This window comes from Branchiostoma floridae, chromosome 4 (assembly GCF_000003815.2).
Source record: "Branchiostoma floridae strain S238N-H82 chromosome 4, Bfl_VNyyK, whole genome shotgun sequence".
Lineage (NCBI taxonomy): Eukaryota > Metazoa > Chordata > Leptocardii > Amphioxiformes > Branchiostomatidae > Branchiostoma > Branchiostoma floridae.
The window spans coordinates 3,058,908-3,076,931 of NC_049982.1; the positions used below are offsets into that span (position 1 = coordinate 3,058,908).

The 18,024-nt window shown below is 42.6% G+C and overlaps 1 protein-coding gene and 1 long non-coding RNA gene across 2 annotated transcripts in view; one reads left to right on the forward strand and one right to left on the reverse strand.

Moving 5' to 3' along the window:
* The window catches only part of LOC118413013, a 711,153-nt gene that overhangs the window by 90,229 nt on the left and 602,900 nt on the right, over positions 1-18,024 (forward strand). The gene's annotated exons all lie outside the window — the stretch shown is intronic.
* LOC118414515 overlaps positions 1-18,024 on the reverse strand; it is a 660,232-nt gene that overhangs the window by 50,822 nt on the left and 591,386 nt on the right. The gene's annotated exons all lie outside the window — the stretch shown is intronic.

The following is an 18,024-nucleotide window of genomic DNA, read 5'->3' on the forward strand; positions in this document are numbered from 1 at the left end:
GTTAGACTAATGACGTAATTTCCGCCACCATGACACTTTTAACGTAATTTCCGCCCCAGAAGGCGCCAGTGGAGCGGGAGCAGGAAGAGCAGGTGGCTACCGTGGACATGTCCAAACCCGCGGGGGATGACGGGAACTACAACCCCTCCCTGCCGCGCTCCGAGGCGGGAAGCACCATGGCAACCATCCAGGAGGAGCCGTCAGGTCAGTGTAAGGGCGCTGCTCATTGGTTAACAGCTGTGTAATGAGGCATCTCATTGGTTAAGGGAGACCATGCAGGAGGATCCGTCAGGTAAGTGTAAGGGCACTGTTTATTGGTTAAAAGCTTTGTAGTGATGCATCTCATTGGTTTAGGGTCCATCCAGTAGGCGCCATCAGCTGTGCTAGCTCGCTGGACATTGGTTAAAAGCTTTGTAATGTTGCATCTCATTGATTCAGCGTGACCATTCAAAAGGAACCGTCAAATCAGTGTAAGACCGCTGTTCGTTGGTTAACTGTGTTGCGATAAACTTTATTGAAGGAAATGACATAATGTGGACTTGACTTTGAATCTTGCACGTTTCAGACACGTCATTGATCACCGAGCCCGGGGTCATGACCCGCCCGGCCCTCCCTGCGCCGCTCCCCGTGCCGATACAGCAGCGACCCCTGGCGGATCCCGGGCAGCGGGAGGCCATAGAGAACTGGCGCCGTCACGTGGTGCCGAGGAACCCTCCCCCGACTGGGTCGCTGCAGCCGGGAACCGTTGAAGCGCCCTCTTACAGTTCTCTCCAGAAACGCACCCCGGAAACCCCGCGCATCCCAGAAGCGTCCCCCATGCTTCCCCTGTCTACACGCGCTCCTGAAGCTCCAGCTCTGAAATCCCTACAGAAGGACATCTCAGAGGCTCCCCCTATCGCTTCCCTGCAGAACCGCATTCCTGACACCCCCGCCGTGGGCTCCCTGCCGAAGCGTGTCTCCGACGCGCCGCCTGCCGACTTTCTGCGGAACCGCATCCCCGACTCGGCCTCTGACGTCACCGACGAGGTGGCCCAGCTGACGGCCCGCTGGCCGAGCAAACCAGGTGGTTCGTCATTCATTTGAGGTGGATTTTTTCTGTACGATAACCTGATGATGAAGTCAGGAAATAGAATGTCAACTTTACATCAATTCTCCTAGTTTCATCGGATGCCATAAACCGCCACAGGAGAAACAAAAACATGAATTTAAAGTGGTTTGAGGAGTTGTACCAATGCAACATCAGTAATTCTGAGGTATATACACTTTAGATATGTCGGTGTTCAACACAATCTTAAAAAGGCTTTTTAAGTGTCGGTATTATGGCACCTGGTGGGATTATGAGAATTTGTGTTCGTTACAAAACGTAAAGCTTATTACAGTGGAAGCCAGTTAATTGCACGTCGGATAAACGCACACTTCGGTCAATTGCACGGAATCCCAAAATCCCGTGGCGGTGCGGTCCTATTTGAACTAGATTGTTGTTGTGGATGAACTAGATTGTTGTTGTGGATGAACTAGATTGTTGTTGTGGATGAACTAGATTGTTGTTGTGGATGAACTAGATTGTTGTTGTGGATGAACTAGATTGTTGTTGTGGATTAACTAGATTGTTGTTGTGGATGAACTAGATTGTTGTTGTGGATGAACTAGATTGTTGTTGTGGATGAACTAGATTGTTGTTGTGGATGAACTAGATTGTTGTTGTGGATGAACTAGATTGTTGTTGTGGATGAACTAGATTGTTGCTGTGGAAGAACTAGATTGTTGTTGTGGATGAACTAGATTGTTGTTGTGGATGAACTAGATTGTTGTTGTGGATGAACTAGATTGTTGTTGTGGATGAACTAGATTGTTGTTGTGGATGAACTAGATTGTTGTTGTGGATGAACTAGATTGTTGTTGTGGATGAACTAGATTGTTGACTTTACCTGTGTGGGGATTACTGGCGGTGTGGAATGGGAAAAATATCAACGTCCATTACAACTATATAAAAATCGGTTTACTGGCAAATCCATGGCTGCGTATTGAACAGAAGAGTTTCCCATTAGAACTGGTTTGACATTTATAACTATTCCGTTATCGCAGCAGTGGGAGGGGGGCTCGGTTTCAGCAGATGAGCTCCCAAACAGGATAAAGCTCATGTAAAACAGGATCTCTTCAGCCTCACTGATGAAAGATAACGAATGTTATTTGAAATGTCTTACCGTTGCCAAAATCACATCCAGTTTATTGAGCAATCATTGCTATTTGGCGCATACCTTACTACTTAAATGTTTAAACTTCCACGACGTGCTTATATTAGGCAATAGGTAAACTTCTTTCATCAAACCCAGGCAAACAAAAACCAACTAAAACAAATAAAGATAAAGGCAGACATAATCAACATTGATACCCCTTTACATTAAACTTTAACCCGTGGTCATATATAATCATGTTTTCGTTCGTTATATACTCATACTTGTGCCTTCGAGGACAAAATAATTTCGAAAAGCAGCGAAACGTATTCTGAAATAAAAGAGAATTGGTAAAATATGCCCGTTGCCATTTCAACACGAAAAATCACAATCTCACAATTTTTTCGCAAAATATTTTAGGAAAAGTCACCAAGTTTTGTAATCCAAGCACACGTCGTTTTGTAGTTATACGGCATCGAAGTTGGCGCGGGCAACCCGGTTAAGATAGGGTTAAGGCAAGGAAAGGCCTGAAAGCAGCTAAATATATTTCCCGTTCTGTGTTTTCTGTAGGAGGGAGCACAAAGTCTCTCCACCGCCGTCTGCCCGCGCGGGACCCGGTAGGAGCCCGACGGGCGCCCGCCAGGGGCATTTATAACCCGGGATATTATGACAACTTCGGTGATGTCAAGGAAATGACTTACAAGAACGCAGAGCAACTAGCTTTAGGATGAATTGAAACAGTTTATTCAAAAACTGAAATGGCATAAACTCTACTCTTGTTATTAGGATAAAGGGGAGACGTAATAAATCCCTGCAGAACGTGCACGAGTTTCCTCGCGTTGAGGTTGCGAAATCCTTCAAAGAGGTAGATAACCAGGTAAAAGAAAACGATTGGCAAGGTTGGGCATTGTTTCATGGATATGTTATGATAATATGTGATGCTATCAAATATGAATTGTGTTACAAATAACCCTGCACAAAAAAAAAGAACTGTCAAGGAACATAGATCTTACGTAGTCAATTCTATTGGTGTGATGAGTAAGTTAGATCCCTGTTCAGTTTGAGTGATGGTGTATTTCTACTTTTTCGCGACCTGAAACCAGAAACCCAAAGTTAAACATTACGCAGAGGGTTGTCGTGATAAGAAAGACTGGCAGTGTGTAATATTTTGTGTGCTGAAAACGCTTTGATAGGGTAATTTTCGCTTTTGTTGAGTTTTTAATGATAATATGATAAAGTGCATGTTAGGCTAATTGAAATTTGTTGTGAAAGATGAGACTATAACTATAAATAATCTCTTTACTTTTAATAGCTTACTAATATTATTGTCACTACCCGGCGCTTTCACTGTAAGCATGATTGTTTTTAACATTTTGTATAAGTCCGTGCCTAACAATAATGAATGGTGCAGTAGATTATTAGAATCCTTATTGAATTGTTGCATATTGTATATGTATTACATACATTCAATTTATATATGTATTGATGTATGGCTATATTTCGCTGTCTCTCTTTATATAGTCCATCGTTCGTTATATACGTTTCGGTTAGGTTCGAATCACAAGTTGCAATAACATTTCATATGAAAAATGATTTTTTTTTCATTGCATGGTTTGTTGTATTAAAATGTTTGACTTGCTGCCGCAAATGTTGTCAATGTCTTTTTTTCCGTTCCCTATTCCTTGCACAATATAACCATACGACTGTAGATCTACGAAAGGCAACAATGTTATTACACTGACTTTTAGCGATACGTACAAAAAGATACTTTATAGGTTTGTTTGTTTGTTTGTTTGTTCGCACAACAAAATACACAAACAATACAGAAAAGAACGCATAAAAACAGACTACCTTTACCTTCTGTCTGTACCGTGTATGTGGCACTGTTATTACGAGTATAAGTTACCAATACTTGAGTGCAGTGCCACATTGTCCTCATCTGTCCAAAAGCAAATAGAAAAAAAAAAACAGGTGCAGGAGGAGGGGGAAACCGTAAACAGTTTGTACTATGCCCTCCTCCTCTATACTAAACAAACTGTATGGTAACCTTTGGTATTGTATGTGTATGGTCCATGAAAAGCGTTGATATAGGAAAATATCTAACCTCACTCAATACAGTCACTGTCTTCGTGATCGTGCCAATAACCTTTTAGACTTCATCATGATATGAACATAAATACGGCGATTAACGTTTGACCTAAACTAAAGGTTTAGGTCCCCTAAAGTAAAGGTTTAGGTCCATTACCATAAGCCAGAATAACGTCAAAATTTGCTACTTACTGCAAAAAAAGTTTAAACCCTGAAAAACGTCAGAGTCAAAAACAAGCTGCAGTCGGCAGTACTAAAGTCTAAAGTAAAGTGAATTCCAACAGTGCGAATGTAACATGTATCAAAGTTAAAGACATCACGCGACTGTTACAATCATGATGACCTAGACTGACCTCGGGTAACCCCCACACACTGCGTCATAGTGTTCACACCACTGGGTCTGTGACGTCAGAACACGGATCAGGTCCTATTACGTCTGCTCAGAAAACAGCAATCAAACGTTTCCATTGACCTCGTAGCATTTAAAATGTTCGTATGTGGTCATTATTGGGTTACTGTAATAGTGTTCCGTTTCCATGGTAACTTGTTTCACCGTTCCTATGGTAACTTGTTTCACCGTTCCTGCGTAAGTACCCGGGCACCTGTAACGTTAACCAGATACCTGTATTGCCGCTGATCTAAAGAACACCTGTTCCCCGATTCTTCCATGTTGTCTTTATTGAGCTGGCACAGAATTCCAGTAAGGCCTCCCAAGTGACGTCAACATTGACAAGCATCAATGACATGTAGATCGCGTCCTCAATGAAACTGAATAAGGACACAGAAAGTAAACTTCAAGGATACATATAATGCGATAGCGCGAAAAAAAGGAAGATAGGGAAGAAAAACAGAATTAACTTCCAAGACAGCTTTTTATCAGCGAAAATCGACATGCACGCTGGATGTGATCCATGACACTAACTTGTCGTGGCCTGTCCATGAATTCCCGTGAAAAGCTGCACCAGCCGGCCATTGCGGCCATAGCGAGGCCCTATTGGTGGGTTTTACTGCAGGAAATTGATGGCCAGAGATTGAACCGTCGCTATGGTAACCACTGACGGCCACAGCGATGCCCCATTGGTGCATGTTTCTGTAGAACATTACCCGCCAGACTTCCGGTGAACGCTGTTATCACTCAGTATAGCCCCTGCTGGGCCACCTGAAGTACCATAAAGAGTCATCATGAGATATGATAATCGCATCCAACAAGTACTCGTGAAATTCGCCTGTCCATAAACGCTTAGATCAGACTGTGGCAGGAACGAGCTGCAGTAGACCCAACGTGTAGTAATCCAAGGCTGCTGGACACCCTGGCTAGAGTAGACCCAGGCTGCAGTAGACCCAGGCTGCAGTAGACCCAGGCTGAAGTAGACCCAGGCTGCAGCACACCCAGGCTGCTGTACACCAAGGCTAAAGTAGACGCAGGCCAGGCTAAAGACGACCCAGCCTAACGTAGACTCAGACTACAGTAGACCCAGGATACATGCTGTAGACCCAGGCTGCAATAGCAGTACACCCAAGCTACAGTAGACCCAGGCTGCAGTATACCCAGGCTGCAGTACACCCAAGCTACAGTAGACCCAGCGTGCCGTACACCCAGGCTAACGTAGACCCAGCGTGCCGAGGGGAAGGCAGTGCTGTACCGATATGCTGTCTCCAGCTTTAACTGTCCTTCTGCTCATGGTGCTGACCGGGAACAGCGCAGGAGACAGCCACGGAGGGAGGTGAGTAATGTCTACTGTACACATCTGGTCTTTTCACCAGTCTAGAGAGATTAGTCAATTAAAAGCTACGGTAACCGTCCAATACTAGCACAGAAAGTAACATCAGTAACTTATTCAGCCTACAAGCATTCTGTCCACCCGGACACATTTTGCCACTGTTGCTTTAAGGACGGCTTTGTGGCCAGTGGTTCTTTACGGTAAGTACAATCGCAGAATTGGCAAGGGTATATCACCATGTAACCATGTTACTCTGGCAATTGGACAAGGCCATCTAGGTATACCCCGTTCAGTTTTGATTGAACGCTATGACACTATATATGTGCGGGACCTTACTGATTCTTTCCATACAGCTGCCATTTAACCGATAAACTATGAGTCGTGTTGCGTTTTACTTCGCACAGAGCACTTTCAGTAAGCCTTGTGCTAATCACGCCTAACAGTCTGTCTGAAATAGGAAGGAAGGGTCAAAATAAAGAAACCCGATGCCATAACAACTGTGTGGTCGATAACCCTCGAACTAACACGTTTTTATAGACATTGACTTTATTCAGACTGCAACAGACAATACAATGTGGATTCATAGACAGCAAGGCTGATATCGTGACCACATATTACATACATATAAAATACTGTAGGAAAAAAAAGTACATAGATTTATAGTACACCAATTACAGCCGGAGCATATGCATAAGCTAACAATTTAAGACTAGGCACAGCTGGACGTGAATCGCATTGGAAAGTTTACTATTGATAACAAGGGCATGGTCAGGTGAACCCTGGAGCAGTAAAGAAACGTCGAGAAGTTGATGTGTGAGGCATTCAACAGTGGAGGTAGGTTTGCTGCGTTTACATATAGGTTCTGTTCAATGCTTCTGTGAGTATCGCTCAACCAGAACCCTCGCGATCCGCGCAGACGTCAGCACGGAGCACGCACACCTGCATGTGGCTGTTAGGCATCGATATCAGGAGGTCACGATACTTCTTCGTTGGACCAAATAACTTCGGCTTGGTCATTAGGCGAACTGACCACTTCTAGCTCCGGCCATAGCTGGTCATTAGTGACCACTCAATCGATCCTGCTCTTTGCCATCCCCTAGGGGCAAATTAGTCCCGCTTAAGCTTGGTTCTGTGTCAATGACCGTTTAACTCCATGTAATACCAACGCATTCCAGCGGTACTCCGATACTACTGTTGTAAACATATTCTGCTCAGTCTATGTTGTTTTTAATCTTATCGATGTGATTCCGCTCTTTGCTATCCCCTTGGGGTAGTTTAGCCCAGGTGGGTCTGTGTCACTGACCGTTTAACTCCCGACTTCTTATATGTAATAGATGATCTTTATTTGCATGTTCCTGCCAAAATGGGCTAAACGCAGCAATTTGATTGTGTTGCCTTGGATACTGAAGGCTAAGTACTATAACATGTAATGTTATTATTGGAATACATTTTGTAATAAAAACGCATTCAAACGTGTTCCGAAACTAGTGTTGTAAACATTTTTTACTCGGTCTTTGTTATTTATAATTTTGTTGTTGCGATTCTGGAGGTCTGCATAAAAGGACTGAGATGGCCTATAAATTCATCTAAATTTATTTAACTACACGTGAGCTTTTTGGGAGCTGAAGCTAGCACAACAGACAGGGTGGTAGATATTTTTCATTCGGTCCCTGTCGTGTTAATTGGTACCTTTCTGGAGGTCTAAATGAAATTCAACTATGCAACCAGGTACATAGCAACAAACGGATGGATTGCACATCTTTGATTACACAAAGCTAAAACACAATCAAAGAAACTTGATACAGACAAAACAGCACAGAATCACAGTATCAGTTACATGACTCATTCGTCACGTCGGGACATAAACACAGAGAAAAGTAATACCGGCAAAATCAGTGCCGCATACTTGTTACAAAGTTGTGCTGTTACTGCTAAGGGGCTGAGTAGTCATATAAGAAATTGGTATGTTCTGGAAATTATCAGTTCTGGATCTGAATGTTGCCAATAAGTAATTTTTTTTTAAATTTATTTATTCTCTTTGATATGAAAGACAGACATAGTGGTGGCGCACTCAAGTTGGCAACTTATATTCACGCCGCCACTATACATATATATACAAAGACATAGACGTAATTGAACTAAGCGAAATACAAACTTAAGAAAGATATAAATAATACTGACAACAAGTAAAATATAAATGATGTGTACAACGAACGTTGGTATGTGCGCATGCCGGATCCCCTACCCCAGTAACAAAGGACCAAGTTCACAGAGAACTAAAAGTATAAATCAGGATACAAAACTTTTAGATGTTGTAATAACATTTTGGGTCAAAGTAAGAATTTCAGAATTTAAGGAATGGGAAAAAGATGGACTTCCATTAAGAAGTAATGAAATATGGACATTTTCGGAAAGTGTAAAGTAGTTTAATGACTGTCCTAAAAGCCGGGAAAGTTTGCCGAGGGGAAGTAACCATTGGTTGGTGTAGTTAGGGCAGTGAAGTATGTTATATATATATATGAATAAGTTATTTTGTATGATGTCCCTGCTACGGATATAACCATGGAAATATGCAAACCGGTTGCTAAAGGACTGTGACTTAATAATTGAATGTGTAAAGTTAATGGAGAGTTCACGCCTTCCCACTAGTTACAAAGGACCGTCCAGTAATAATCCGTAGGATATTGCTGAAATCATAAAGAAAAAGAATTGTTTGGTAGCCCATAGCTGAGCGGTGCTGGCAGCTTGTGAAGTTGTTCATTCAAACAGTATTCCGAAACTAGTGTTGTAAATATTTTCTACTCGGTCTATGTTCTTTATAATTTTGCTGTTGCGATTCTGGAGGTCTTCATAAAATGACTGAGATGGCCTATAAACTAATTAGAATGATTTTAACCACATGTGATCTTTTTATTAGCTGAAGCTAGCACTACACGGTGGTGAATGGAGAGCAGAGACATAAGTAGCAAGGAACCGGCCAATAATGACCCGTAGGATATTGCTGAAACAGTCTTTCAATCCATAAAAACTACCAGTAAGTTTCGGTAGCCGTTACTGAGCGGTACTGTTCCTGCAGATGTGGAGTTGTTCCATCCAGCATCCTTAGCTTATCTATCGACCAGCAGCAGGATCACTGTTCAGGTCGGGCAGTTCAGACTGGAGAATCCATACCTCTAATTGGCCGGATGTTCGGTGGATGGTTCTTCAGGTAAACCTCACCTGCCCGGCCAGGTGTATCAGGTTCTCCTGATGTTAGCTAGCGCGGTTATAATTACCTTTTGGAGTGTACAGCTACTACCTCAACATGAACTCCTTCAACTGCAACACGCCATGAGCATCGCAGTTTCAGTCACTTATTAATGATTCTTCTGGGTTTTTTTTTTGCATCAACTATAACGTTTTTGTTTCTTAGCTTGAATCTGCCACATGCTTGGTTTCCTTCCTAAATTTTCTGGACGTTTTGTCTGTTCGGCGAAAGAAAAAGAAGAAACCCACCAATTTTGTGGGGGCCTTTAACCCTAAATGGTATAGGGATTTGGGGGCGGGGGTTGTAAGATTCCGGAAGCTTCCCCCCCCCCCCCCCCCCGTGGGTCTCTGAGATAAAGATGCCGTTGAAAGAATCTTTCAGACTCCCGCCATGGGTTTGTGAGATAAGGTTGCCTTTTCAGCTCCAGGCACCAGACTTCGCGTTTAGACAGAAGGCCGGAACACTCATCCTACTTCTAACACTGTCATGGGAAGGAGAGGAGCAAAAGGTTATCTCCACCCCGGGAACGAGAACGGATAAAGGTCAGGGACCTGAGGACTTGCGAGCGCCTCAGGATAATCTCAGTTGTTCGTCTTCGCCATTAACGTTGTGGGCGGATTCTCAAAGGGTTAACGTTGGCATTCCTGCTGGCAATTCTGTTTCTTTATTACAGGTAAAGTTCCTGTAAGAAAGCCTTGCCTTGCCTTATACCGCCGTCTTATCAGTCTCTGCGTTCCTAACCTGACGCGTCTTAAAGCTTGTGACGGAATGCAGTCCTTTCAGAAATTTATAAACTTGTTTCTAATCGTTTTGAACACGTTGGGTGTGTTTATTCCAGGATTCTAACAATGTAATGCGGCAGGATTTATTACGTTTTTGTACTGGATATGTACTCATCATAAACACAAATGTAGCCTCGTTTTCGTGCAGAATCCCGGGAAATCCAACATGGCCGCCGTAACAGAGAAAAGGGCTAATTGTGTTATTGTATCGCCTTCAAACATATGCAACGTTAATAACAGGTCATTTTTAGCCATAACCAGCGTGTGACAAAAAATAGGGTTGATCATTGGCTAGGAGTCAGTCCACAGTTATAATAACTTTCCCCCTTCAGTCAAACCTTGGTCAAACCCTTTCGCTGTCAAACTCCCCTGGAATTATAATTATACCTATAGCCAGCGTAGTTAGGCTAGTAGAAGCTAACACTGTATCAACTCTCTCCTGTAGACATGGGCAGACTTGTTTTTACAAAGACCGGAATACAGTAAAAGTCATACACGTCAACTTCTGTAAGATGTGCAACTTTTTCTTCTCAGGAGTAGTGACCGTGGCGGAAATGACGTCAGGAGTGGAGACCTGTCCGCCGGATTGGAGACCGGACATGACGTCATGGGCGGAGGGCTGTTAGCAATGATGGAGTTCGTCCCTCTGGAACCAGACCAGCCCCGCGGCCGAACCATGTGGACTAGCGGACGTCATCAGCGAGCGCGCGCGGGGGCTGCTGGGGCGCCTGGACTCCGGGAGGACCGCCGAGCGCATGTGGCGCGGGCGAAGCTGGGGGCTGCTGATTGGCTAACCTCCTGGCTGCGGGGCGATGACCGGAAGGACAATGCACAAGGTGACGTCAGAGAAAAGATCGATTCGTTCGATAGTGTCCGTAACCTCCGTCGGCGTCGTTATTCCGGTCAAGAGGTCATTACGCGAGGCAGCGATGGTCGACCGGTCAATCCTCAGAACATCAGTCCAGCGGGCGGCAAAGCTCGGCCGATCAACCCTCGGGCCCTAACAAACCCTTGGGCCCTAATAAACCCTCGGGCCCTGATGCACCCTCGGGCCCTCATCCACCCTCGGGCCAAGCGGCAGTCAGCGGAGTACAGACTCATGAGCGAGATCAGAAAACATTTGATGGCCAGGGAGAGAAAAATCCGTCTGCACTTCCTGCTGAAGAAGCTCTCCAGTCGGTACGGTATTATATACTAGTCAGGAAGAACCAGTTACTTCTCTCGCGGCGAAGGCATGCAGACAAAAAAAACGAACAGAATAAAAGTATAAAAGTAGACGTCAGCTACAGAGGGACTCGACACATCTCCTGACCTGTTTCGTTATATTACAGACAGAGCACAGCATCGACCCTGGAAAATTCAAGACAGACGATTCATCAAGCAATGCTGTAGTATATATTATATAAACCGGCAATTATTTAGTCAGGATTTAGAAATGAAAAGCAGTAACAAAAGGTGCTCCAAGTCATTTCTTTCTGAAGAATCTCAGATTTTTACGGTATCAAAAATCGGGTAGAATGTCCGGGAGCACAACTGCCTTGTCACTCGAGCAGATGTAGAAGAACAGAGGAAACCTTTAGAAAGAGAGAAACTGCTAGTTCTCCTGCGCCGTGCAGTCAGCTCGGCCATACGCTGTAACAGACAGGACCCGGTACCCAGCGTCAACCCTGGACTCAATGACCGTAAGTCATTTCATGGCCCTCCTGCCTAATTAACTGACCCACCAACTTTGATTTGCCATATATTGTTCTTGACTTGCTATATTCCAGAATTTTCAACAAGAACTGGAGCACAACACCCATAAGTTGGTGTCAGACCATACAGATATCACCTAAAGCTCAGTGATATCAAAATATGAATATGATAAGCACAGCTATATTTTATCACTTTTGGGCTCCGGGCGCTAGCCCCAGGAACATATTTGTGTCACAAATATGGTATCTATGTATTCAGGAATGAGCATTCTACAATATTCAGCCTGTCCCACACTTAGTAGTGTGATTTTAACCGAGATATTCTTTAATATGTTCAAAATATTATGAAAAATGGCCTATTTGCAATATTCATGCAAGCCTGACAGGTAACTGGAAAAGGGAACAACCATGGGCCAGGTTGAACATTGAGGTGCAACATGTGTACTTTCCATACATGTCTTTTGTGACAAATGAAAATATTGCATAAGCTAGCGCTTTTAAGAAAGAAAAAAGATGACAAAATTTCAAGTTTGGGCTACTATTAGGATGAAATGTGACACGTTTGTTTTGATAAAGGAACAATATGGCCAATTAATTTGTTTACACAACCCCCTGGCAGTAGGGCACCAGGCTCTCATAGGCGAACAATGGGAATTGTTCACACCTTTACCTGTCAAGGTATATGTGCCAGACACAGCTTGGCTTGGCTTGGCTTGGTTTGACAAACAATAAACAAACAGCATTCGAGTATCTGAAGTTACTTTTAAACAAATTTTGGGTTTCCAAATACAACATAGTATACATAATTATTGCAAATACCTATAAAGTTGCTTTGGCAAATTGATCAAGATACAAAGAACTGGAAATTTAACAAGACAAATTTAGGATACTGTTAACAAAGTACCAACTCAGTAACTTGCAAACAAGAAAATATCCGACGTCTTTGTTTTGAGGAAACATCAATTGGCTACATTCTTGTATGTATTTTGGTGTCTAACATTATTTTAATTAGTGGGTTTAGACAGATTCCAAAGCTAAACCAATCAAATGCAAGCGGATGCTTTCTCTGGGGAGCTATTTTATCAATACTCAAGCCTGGAGCATTGATGCTAATATGACCTCAAAAATAATTCCTTTTACTTCTATAAACAGCAGGAAATGGAGACTCAGCTATAGTAGGGCGTGCGTGGGGTAGGGGGTGGGGATTAACGTTATATGAAAGTGGTTACGTAGCGGTTACTTGTATTTGGGCTTAGTGGAAACCAGACTGTACTACTGGCAGAAAGAAACCTACGAAAGAGGTTGTAACACTTAAAATCTGCCCAATACAGACGAAATGATGTAACTTACATATTCTAAGATATTTGCCGACGGTCAGAGTAAAAATCTAGGAGTGACTTTATAATGTACTACATATGAAACAGTTAATCCTCAATACACATCATGTTGACATTCCCAGACAGTACTGTCTGAAACAACCCGGGGTTCCAGGTAACACTTTACCTGGCTTGGTGGAACCCCTCTAGGGATGTTTTCACACTGGGTGGGGAGGGGGCAATTAGTCAACAATGGGGTAACTTGGGGTCAAAGGTCGTTGCTATGTGTTGCTAGGGGAGCCGACACCCACTTCGCTGGGGGTCTCAAGAAATGACTTACAGTCATTGAGGAGATTTGAGCATCATTCTGTAAAACAGTACTGTAGTCTCATAGTCTGATTAAAGACAGCGTCGGAACCACGATGTCATGTAGTATTCGGAAGTGCAAGTGTGAAATAAAAATCATCAAGAACAAGTGTTCCAGTCCATGTCTTTCTTAGTGCTCTCCAGTCACTGAATACAGGGTGTGCCTTACACAAAAAGGGCATCTTGCGGTCCACTGATGAAATGCAGTCTATAAGAGCTAATGCGTCTTATAATTGTAACTTATAAAATGCCCAACTTCTTAGTTGATTGCCGCGAAGTGATCTAATAAACAAAACAAAATGAAAAAAAAATAATACCAGTAAAATGGTATTATAACCGCTGTTCCTATATACTCAATAGATGTCACCAAAATTCTAATTAAGAATTTCGAAAAAGATATGATTGAACCTTGAAATGACTTGATTTCTGAAGAGAAAATATACATAATGGTAGATGTGTGTCATTGCTGGGTACCAGGAATACCGTCAAGTAACATGAAACACAAAAACACTCAAACAGACACGCGTGTATAGCAACACACATGGTGAGGCAAACTGGAACACACAAAACCAATTGAAAAGTTTTACCCTCACAAAGAAAAAGCACGTTAGTTAACGTCAGAAGCGCTACGAGAGAAGGAATAGAAAATTGCTCAAAGAACATGAGAGGCCATAATTCGCCCCTAGGCCTGCCATGCTGGCCATGCTGGAGACCCGTTCTAAAACCCGACGCTGAAGTGGGTTAGTTAGCCATCCACTTCCGGTCCGCACGGTTCCGGTAAGGACCGGTCTGTGGTGAGTAACGCCTGTTTAACGTCAACATCCTACGAGATAAGTGCCGCCTGGCCAATCGAATTTATGACGTCACTTCGACGTAGGTGCCACGTCATATGACGTCGCTGACGGTCGCTAACGCGGTAAAATTGTTGATGTATTAACGTGTAATGTGGGCTGATCTAATTGTACTGTGAGCTAGGGAGGTTACTCTGAGCATATTGAGAGGATATTATCACTTTGAGTTGCCCATTCATACCGTTTGGAGCCCGGTTTTATCCCCACAATACCAGAAAGGACCGCGGCAGGGAAATTAGCTTCCGTTTGTGACTGGGAGACACTGCCGGCGGTATAACAGGATAAAATATCATCTCCGCAGGACCTACATGGCACTTAAACACGCCAACCGAACATCGCATTTTCCAGTTAGCAATCTGCGTGGTATTCCTAGCAGAAAGTTTGAAGATTATGAACTAGAATTAGAATTTTGCAAGGTACCCATGGATGTAGTTGTATAAATAAAACTTATTGGATAGTTGTAAAAGTGACACCAATATGGAAGTCATGAGTGTGGTTACCAACTTTGTTGTTGATGTCAGTCTACCACACTAGTGTCACTTTTACCACACCAGTACATGTCTTGAATACAGGAATGAATGCCCTGTTGGCTCTGATACTATGTTTTGTTCCTTTAATTCTTGTTACAACATTCATCACAACTTTATGGTGCCTATTTTTTAAAATGTAGCCATCTTGTTTTTTTTCGCCCTATCGCACTATTTTTGCAGTCTGCTGAGGATGTCATCCATAAATGTACTTGCTGTGGCCTGAGTACGGATAGTTGTGGAAGTGCGAATGGACAAACAAAGATGATATTTCCATCAGTGAGTGGACTCTGAAGAGACTTTGATTCGTTTTTAAGTGGATTAGAAGCGTTGTTTGTGTGGTAGTAACAAAGTCTAAAGTAAAGATGTGTTTGTCGTTGTTCCTTTGTGACATTTATGCAGGGATTTACGTAATAAACTCAAGGCGCGCATAATGGACTGGCTAAATATGAAGGGTGTTCGTTCTAAGTCTTTTATCTTTAATGATTCTGATACTGGTTCTGTGATGCAGACAGCTGATGTCGTGACTGTACGGTGTACAACAATGAGGTTTCTAGTTATCGATATTTGAATAGCATAGAATCATATTCCGTATGCACTTAGATAAATCATGTATTGTTCGTCTATCCGTACGTTTACTCATGTGCATGAAAGATTTCATTAGTCGTGGTAAGTATAAATTTCTTGTAATCTTTTTACGTCTGCTTTATCGCCATGACCTATAGATAGCTTGTAAGAGCATAAAGTACTGTAGATTTAAAGCAGAGGAAAACAACAGTAAACGGTTCCAGGATACAGCTGAGCAGTGTGGAGAACATTGTAAGATGGAGACTTTAATTCTTGTGCCAATATTTTTCCCCGGTTTATTTTTATGCGAAGTGTTTTCCCTTCGCTCTTCCCCGAAATAACAATTAATTCACGAGAAAAAAAATCCCCGCTTTCCTGTTTGCTACTTTCCTTACGTCAATATTTTCGGCCTCAGGCCGCGGTTTGTGTTGTATTAACCTACCTTTTAAACTGCTGTAGAGATTGGCACTCAACATGATGGGAATTACATTGTTGCCTTGGGAATATGACGGATCCAACTGTTTGTAACAGTGGCACCAGGTATCATCTGTTGTTACGATCTTTTAAGATTTTGTGCACGGATGTGCACAAAATAAAGCCCTTACCAACAAGCTTTCGATCTCTGATCCTTCTCTGGTTGAAATGACCCCAAACCTAAGTCATACATCTTGATACGGATCAGAGGACTGATCGCAAGCTTGTTGGTAAGCGCTTTGTTTTGTGCACGGATATAAGGTCTTTAAATTGTAACATAATGTTGACTACCGTCAGAGATGAACTTACATTGAAGTATAATGTGTTGTTGTTGACAAAATAACTACATGGTACTAAATTTGTATTGTATCATTACGGCAGTAGATATCCGTATTGGAGGGAGACCCTGTCAGAAAACTGCACATTGAAGATAATGTAAAGCCACATATATAATTGCAATGAAAATGCAGTGAATGAAAAAAAAAAACACACGATGGGAGACCAAATTTTTCATTTGTCGTTGAAATAAGTCCAAGATTAATCACAGATCATTCCAAACTTGCCAGACGACCAGTGAGCTGTCTGTCACATTTGGACGGCCCACTCTACACAGTGTAATCTATGACTATCCTCTTCGCTTTAATACTACCATTTATAAGGCGACAATGCCGGATACATATCGCCTACAGTACACAGGGTGACGGAAGCACCTGGAGTCCGTATCATAACGATACTATGATTATAACCAAGACAATATTCCAACTCTAAATGACAATTTTTGTTTAATTTAATACATAACGAATCCTGGAGAGGCAGTGTTTGTCTGAACCTCAGTGATGTCATGATGATTGCACTACACGACGTACCGCGCAGGTATCCGGTGGACAGATGACACCTGCGACACGCCGCCACCGGCACGTACGCTTCTCTTCAGGTGACGACAGGACGTACCGCGCAGGTGTCCGGTGGAGAGATGACACCTGCGACACGCCGCCACCGACACGTACGCTTCTCTTCGGGTGACTACAAACGCTCCGCGATTGAAAGTGGCGTCGTGTTGGCGTGACGGTTTTGACCCAGAACCCAGAGGTCTTAGATTAGGGGGGGACATTAGTACAAACTTTTTGAAATACGCATCCTAAAATATGGAGATGGTTTATCTAAACACAGAAATCACAAAAATTAGGCAATTGTAAAACTCTAACCCCCCCTGTACATACCCCCTGAAGTTTGGATACCCCCCTCGCCATGTACTTGTGTGACGTTGCTAAGGTCTGCAAGCACTGACTGCATTATTTCAGTTCTTTTTGCACATTTTGTGTAATTAAATGATACATTACACTCCAATATACCTTTCTATCAGCTTTTTGCTTAATATTCTTGGTTGCCATGGCAACAGGGCAGCAAGTATTGGGGCGAATTTCCATTATTTGGCCAAAAACAGGGAAGTCACGGTAGGGCAGTAATTCGACAAGTGCTCAGAATAATAAAGAGGACCCAAATCAACTACAGAGTGTCTTTAGCTTCACAAGAATAGTGGTAAAATTTTAAGAAACTCGATGCCAAGGAATTGGGCAACTTCCAAAAGAAACATTGTTTCAAGGTTAGAAAAACACAGTTTTTTACCAAGCTTAAAACCAGTGTTTTCGTATATGTGTCGTCAAGTATGGACAGAAAAGCAACAGTTGACTGTTCTCTCTACTACTAGGCTCTCTTGTACATGTACATACTATATCCAAGGCTCGAAAAACTTTTTCTGCATACCTGCACTGGTGCAGGTAACATTGAAAATAGCCTGCACCAAACAAATTTAACCTGTACCACTCTGAATTTTGGAAGTATAGTTCATACTAAAATTGTTCAGGAACCATTGCTATTTTTTCTTTCCTACAGAATATTACTTGATATAGGTGGTAGTAGTAACATTCAATCCAGCTAATAACAATCCCAGTACACCTACATCATATGACGTTTATGTATAAAACCTAGTATTTGGGACCAGTGCAGGTTAGGTGCAGGTAGACATCAAAAATACCTGCACAGCTCCAATTTTACCTGCACTAACCTGCATATTAAGCAGGTAGTATTTCGAGCCCTGATATCTCTCATTGTAAGCAAGATGCCTGCGAAACTGAATTTCAACAATGTTTTATTGGTACATCTATTTACAACAGAATCAAAAGAACCATAGTCAAATTTATACTCATGGAACCGTGT